At 44.6% G+C, this 7,171-nt stretch overlaps 1 long non-coding RNA gene across 1 annotated transcript in view; it reads right to left on the reverse strand.

Moving 5' to 3' along the window:
- Positions 1-5,765: 5,765 nt before the first annotated feature.
- Positions 5,766-7,171, reverse strand: part of LOC131382073 (uncharacterized) — a 1,695-nt gene continuing 289 nt past the window's right edge. Inside the window, exons 2-3 of the long non-coding RNA XR_009211237.1 lie at positions 6,834-7,171; positions 5,766-5,864 (exon numbers count right to left, since the gene is read on the reverse strand). The exon at positions 6,834-7,171 is cut by the window's right edge and continues 164 nt beyond it. This is a non-coding gene — a long non-coding RNA (uncharacterized LOC131382073). The remainder of the gene's footprint in view (positions 5,865-6,833) is intronic.

Below are 7,171 nucleotides of genomic sequence, written 5' to 3' on the forward strand. Positions count from 1 at the left end.
TAAAGAAGTTTTCTTTAAAAGTAGAAAAAAAGTAGACATGAACACCACCGCCACCATCTCTTCCCAGCTTCCTAAATCGGTCCCTTTTTGCCAGCTGAAACCCAGCAATTATGGCAGGAAGGCATCTTTTCCTCTTGGGTCCTTCGAAAAGCGCCACTTTGGAGACGGTGATAAATCTGCACTGCCTGAGTCGTTCCCCTACTCCCAACCCCTCCCTCCCCATCACTGCCCCTCCTGGACCCTGCCGTGTAGACAGGACCTCAAAGAGTTCCCGAGGGAACAGATTTGAAAGCCCACCTCCGGGTTCCCTGGACAGTGTTTGACAGGTCAGCCCTTCGCTGTCCTCCTATCCCCCTCCTCCAAGTCTGGTCCCCCTCTTTCACCCCAACCCCCACCCTCGCGTGGGACTCAGACACTGATCCCGGGGCGAGAATGCGGCTGACAGTTAAATTGCAGTGTAGGCCGAGGGGGGGAAAAGGGACGGTGTCTCTTTAACGGGCCCTGCAGACAAAGCGTCTCCCCTTGGAGCTAGCGGAGCCAGGCGCAGCCGCGCGCAGACCTGTCAGCGCGTCTCACGCGCTTGGGAGAGAGTTTGCAAAGTCATAATTATATCTCTTAACCTGTCTTGCTCTCTGCAGAAGAAGGTCCCATTATATTGAAATGAGATTATTAGCCATCAAATACTTTCTTTCTCGGGAGTTTTTTTTTTTTTTTTAATTCAAATACCTTAACGACTTGGCAACTGCATTTTGATCAGATTTAGTTGGCGCCCCAGCCCGGAGCGGGAGCCGGGGCGGGAAGGCAGCTGGTTGGGGAGGGACGAGGGGGAGGTCGGGGGGGTGGCGGGGGAAGCCAGAAGAGTTTGCAAAGAAATGCAACCCCTCTTTTATCTCGCTCCTAGGTCTCATTTACCTGGCGAGGGCCTCCAGGCCTGGGGAGGGGGTGTGAGATGAGGGAAGTTGGGGCGGAGTGGTGAGATGTCTTTTATCCCCTTGTGGCCTGTCGGCTTAAACCGCTTCTTTGAAAATGGAACGCAACTTTCAGGCAAGGCGAACGTGGACGCCGAGGCGGAGGCCAGGCTGCGGAAATCTGAAGGCTACAGAATAGGGTTGGGTCTGGGGTACTAGGTAAGGACCGAGGCTGGAGCTGGGAGTGGCTCGGGATTAGCTTCTTCCGCTGGAGGTTGGCTTAAGGCTCGCGCCAGGTTCCTGGCGGATGGAATTTCAGAACGCAATAAATGGGGTTTTTCTCTACGTCCAAGGCCTGTCTGGTTTTACCAAAGATTGTGAGCCCCTTGAGTGGAGAGCCCTTCTTGTTTCCAGACCCTGGAACCCCTGTCCCTACTGCCAACAGACCACCCCCTCCTCTCCCTGGACTGGGGGAAGGATGTGAGATGGAAGATTTTCCAGACTCTAATTTTAAAGCCCCTCACTTTGACTTCCCCTAGTGGGAGGAGGAGCCAGGCTTGTGTTTTTCTTGGCTTTAGCCCAGACTCAAGGAAAATATAGGGAACAAGACAGCCACCAGCCCCACCTCCCCCACCCGGGACCCTCATATTTCACTTACGATCCTGGTGGGTCCGACCAGCCTCTAGTTCCACCCTATCGTCTTTGCGATGAGTATCTCTCTTCAGGTACTCAAAAAAGCATTATGAAGATCCGGAGTCCAGAAGCTTGGCTTCTAGGCCAGGTAGAACCACACCACCTTGGACCAGTCAGCTCTTGTCTCTGAGCCTCTGTTCCTCCTTGTGCATAATGAAAGCCTTGGACTTGAGATATATGCATTCCCTTTAATCTCACATCATTTTTTCTGTAAAGAAGGTTCTTGCCAGATGTGGTCATCTGGAAGATTCCAGAGAGGCCATACCACTGCTCTTCAGAAAAGCAGTCTGAGGAGGGGTAGAAATCAATGTTGGCTTTAAAAGCCTCCAAATATAAAAGCTGAGAAACTTTGATGGTGTCTACTAAAACTGAAGCATGCATACCCTATGACCCAGCAGTTCCACTGGCAGGCACTGTCCCAACAGAAATGCTGACCTATGCTCACCGAAGGACATGTACAAAAAAATGTTTACACAGTACTCTTCACAGTAGCCCCAAACTGCAAACTACCAAATGTCCATTAGCTATGAAATTAGCTGTGATATAGTCACACACTGGAATACTATATAGAAAAGAGAAAGAATGAGCTATGCTGCATGTAACCACATAGATGACTCTTATGCTGAGCAAAAGAAACTAGACCTGGCCTGGCTCGGTGGCTCACAACTATAATCCCAGCACTTTGGGAGGCAGAGGAGGGCAGATCGCTTGAGCCCAGGAATTCGAGACCAGCCTAGACAACATGGTGGAACCCTGTCTCTGCAAAAAGTACAAAAATTAGAGCACCTGTAGTCCCAGCTACTGGGGAAGGTGAGATGGGAGGATCACCTGGGCCCAGGAGGTCAAGGCTGCAGTGAACTGCCATGGCCCCACTGCATTCCAGCCTGAGCAACAGAGTGAGACCTTGTCTTTAAGAAAAAGAAAGAAAGAAAAGAAAAGAAAAAAGAAGAAGGAAAAGAAAAAGAAATCAGACCCAAAAGTACATTCTCCATGGTTCCATTTATTTGAAGTACAAAAACAGGCAAAATAAATCTATGTATGCTATTAGAAAGCAGAATCATGGTTACTTAGAGAAGGCATGGCTAGAAGGGATTATGAAGGAGGTTTCTGGGCCAATGGTGGTCTTCTGATTCTTGATGTAGTTACACAAGTGTGTTTAGATTATGCAAATTCATTGAGACGGGTACCTATATTAAGTGCGTTTTGTGAATTTATAATTATTAAAGCCTGAAACTGGAAATTTCTTCTCCCTAGTCCTCAGTCTCATTCATACGCTCACATATTCTAATGCTCCAAACTCTACAGTAACAGGAAATCAATCAATGAAATCATGTTTGGCCCCCTTCCCCTGTGTTCAACACTGTAAAGTATCCATGAATATATTTTAGTCCCTGCCTTTGAAGGTTTGCAATCGAGTTTGGGAGGCAGATAGACACCCAGGAAATCACGGAGGAGATATCTAATGGGATAGAATGAGTGGTTTATGCCTGTGTCATGTGAACCTGACAGCCAGGGCCAAATCTCAGCTCCACCACTTACTATCTATGTAATCTTGGACAAGTGACTTCACATCTCTGAGCCTCAGTATCCTTATCTGGAGTATGGAGAGGAAAATGCTAGTATTTACTCATGGGGATGCTGTGAGGATTACACCAGATAAATATATTTCTCTATAACAGCAACAAAAAATAGAAAATGAAATTATTCCTTTTAAATGCTGTCTTAGTTCATCTGGGTTGCTGTAACGAAATACCGTAGACTGGATGGCTTGTAGGCAGCAGAGATTTCTTTCTTACTGTTCTAGAGCCTGGAAAGTCCAGCATCAAGGCACCAGAAGATTTGGTGTCTGGTGAGGACCCACGTTCTCACAGATGGAACCTTCTCACGGGAGTAGTGCCCGTAAATGTTGCCACTGTTATCCCCTGGTATGGTGGTAAGTCTGGTTTGGGCTGCTCAGAGTTCAGACAAGAGGATGGTGAGTATGAGTCGGGGTGAGCATGTATCCTATAATGCACAGAGCAGCTTCCACAACAAAGAAATTTTCCAGCCCAAAATGCCAGTGATGCCAAGGTTAAGAACCCTTGATACGGAGGACAGAAGGGGTTCAGTGGCAAAGGGAGAACATTCCCCAGGAGGGGAGAAAGATGTGCTCTGGAATTTCTGATGTGAACTGAGGGTAGGTAGCACTGGAAGTGACCAGAGGTGTCTGTGTTCTAGTTTTCATCCCTCAGGCTGCAAGCTCCTCATTCACCTCCCTAATTTCAGAATTTGCGGGGGGTGGTTTATTTCCTGCTGTCAGGAGATACTTGGAAAAAGCAAGGCAGGTTCTCAGGAGATTCACAAGGCCACAGCATCGCGTGTGCCTTGGAACCACAATTGGAGGAAACTCCTAAGTTGGAGGCATCTGACCCTCTCCCAGAGGCTCAGAAGTGGAAGGGGCTTGTCTACTGTCGTGCAGTGCAGCTGGGAATGCTGAGACTCTACCCTCGAGCTCTGTTCTTGGCGTACAGAAAGTTAGGGGAGAAGGGATTGCAAATCTGGATTAAATGATCTAGAAGGGGAAAATATGACACATGTTAATAGTCAAAAAGGAAAGTCAGCACCGAACTTTGGAAGTGCTCAATAGAACAATGTGATTGTCTAGGGGTAAGTATAATTCTTGGTTCTAAAATCATGCCTAATAGCCATAGGATTCCAGAAAGAAGGAAATTTACATTGGTTAATCACATTTTTTTCCGAAAGCAAATTCTATATGCCAGGCACTGTTCTAAATACTAGGGATACAGTAATGAACAACAGAGGCAAAGCAAACCCTCATGGGGCATATATACTGGGGGAGAAGGATGATAAATAAGACAATGTAATGCCAGGCATTTAACTGAGCACCTACCATGGGTTGGGTGTCCCTTATAAATATCCTCAGTTTCACAAGAACTTTTAAGATAGAAATCCCCAGTTTAAGATGGAGAAACTGAAGTTCAGAGAAGGCAAGTGACTTCCCTAAAGTAGAATGAGTAATAAGTGTCAGATTCAGGATTTGAACTTAGTAGGCCATTCGTGATAAACATAGTACACTTAGAGGGAACTTCCTTAATCTGATAAAGACTATCTACAAACTCCTACAGCAATAATTATGCTTAATGATGAAATAGTGAAAGTTTCCTCCTTTCTATCAGGAGAAGATACAATATCCAGTATCAACACTTCTATTTAACATTGTATTAGATATCCTAGCCAGGACAATAAGACAAGAAAATGAAATAAAAGATTTAAGGATTAGTAGAAGGAAAGGAGAAATATTATTCATAGATGATATGATTGTATACACAGAAAACTCAAAATAATCTGCAAACTACTAGAATTAATGGTGAATTTAGCCAAGTCACTAAATATAAGATCGTTGTTGTTGTTGTTTGTTTGCTTTTTTTTTTTTGAGACAGAGTCTTGCTCTGTTGCCCAGGCAACACTTCTATTTAACATTGTATTAGATATCCTAGCCAGGACAATAAGACAAGAAAATGAAATAAAAGATTTAAGGATTAGTAGAAGGAAAGGAGAAATATTATTCATAGATGATATGATTGTACACACAGAAAATTCAAAATAATCTGCAAACTACTAGAATTAATGGTGAATTTAGCCAAGTCACTAAATATAAGATCGTCGTTGTTGTTGTTTGTTTGCTTTTTTTTTTTTTTGAGACAGAGTCTTGCTCTGTTGCCCAGGCTGGAGTGCAATGGCATGATCTCAGCTCATTTCAACCTCCGCCTCCTGGGTTCAAGCAATTCTCCCACCTCAGTCTCCTGAGTAGCTGTGATTACATGCACCCACCATCATGCCTGGCTAATTTTTGTATTTTTGTAGAGACAGGGTTTCACCTTGTTGGCCAGGCTGGCCTTGAACTCCTGACCTCAGGTGATCTGCCCACCTCGGCCTCCCAAAGTGCTGGGATTGCAGGCGTGAGCCACCATGCCCAGCCTAAATACAAGATTTTTTTAATACAAGATAGATGCATTAAGATAAATTATATTTATCTATAACAGCAACAAAAAATAGAAAACAAAATTATTCTTTTTAAATGCTGTCTTAGTTCATTTGGGCTGTTGTAACAAAATACCACAGACTGGGTGGCTTATAGGCAGCAGAGATTTATTTCTCATAGTTCTGGAGGCTAGGAAGTCCAGCATTAGGGCAGCAGCAGATTTGGTGTCTGGTGAGGGCCCACTTTCTCCAGGTGGAGACTTCTCACTGTGTCCTCACTTGCTAGAAGAGGTAAAGCAACTCTCTGGGCCTCTTTTATAAGGGCACTAATCCCATTCACAAGAACTCTGCTATCATGACCTAATCACCTCCTAAAAGGCCCCACCTCCTAATGCCATCACCTTGAGGGTTAGGATTTCAACATATGAATTTAGAGGGGAGACATACTCAGACTGTAACAGACGCAATAGGTGGGTAATAGCTAAAGGGCATGAGGTTACTTTTTAAGGTGATGAAAATGTTTTAAAATTGACAGTGATGACGGTTACACATACCTATGAATATTCTAAAAACCATTGAATTGTATACTTTAAATAGGTGAATTGTATGGAATATGAATTATATCTCCATAAGATTGAATTTCTTTAAAGATGAAGGGCAGGTATTGCTGGGGCTCTCCTTCCTACACTACCAATCACTAGTGCTTACGAAAATCCCTTCTAAAAACACAATTTACAATAGCAGCAAAGCCCATCAGATGCCTAGGAATAAATCAAATGAAAAATGTGCAAGACCTCTACACTGAACTACAAAGCATTATTGAGGGAACTTAAAGACCTAAATAAATGTAGGGTTATACCACGTTCACAAATGGGAAGACTCATATTGTAATGATGTCAGTTCTCAAAACGAATGCATAGATTCAATACAATTCCAATCAAAATCCCAGCAGGCTTGTTTCTGGAAATTGAATTCAAGTGGATCTGGCTCTATGGCTCACTGGAACGTGGACATTATAGAAAAAGATCCAAGGGTCATAGTGTCCCCTATGTACAGGGTTTATAGGCAGCTATAGTTGAAAGACCATCAAGACCACAGGACTCTGAGAAACTCATTTGGGAGTAGAATGAGGAGATAAAAAATATTCTCAGTTAAAACAGACTTTTACCATGCTTTCACTAGACACAAGAGAAAGACCATAATTGACTATATATTTTCACTTAAATAAGAGTGGTAGAAAGGACTTGTCACCTTTCATAAGTGAATCATTAGGGATATGGCTACCCAGCTGGGGATATGGCTCCCTTCATTGTGGATACAGGTGTGCAGGATTCCTCTGGCAAGGACTTGGAGGGTGGGTCAATAAATCTCTTAGGCCACATGCTCATGGGTACCAGCTTGTGCATGAGGCCCTTGACCCGTCCCAAGGCAGCAGCTAGGACTTGGCCTCAGTCTTGGCTTTTGAGGAGCTGCGGGAGAGTTGAGGCTTGAAGTCAGTCATCGGAGGAGACGGCTGCTTCCTTCCTGATGACAAGCTGAGGAGCACCCGAGAGGCTGGGCAGGAGGTTGTAGGGGGCAGGGGATCAGGG

The sequence above is a fragment of the Hylobates moloch genome, unplaced genomic scaffold (genome assembly GCF_009828535.3).
Source record: "Hylobates moloch isolate HMO894 unplaced genomic scaffold, HMol_V3 SCAFFOLD_20, whole genome shotgun sequence".
Taxonomy (NCBI): domain Eukaryota; kingdom Metazoa; phylum Chordata; class Mammalia; order Primates; family Hylobatidae; genus Hylobates; species Hylobates moloch.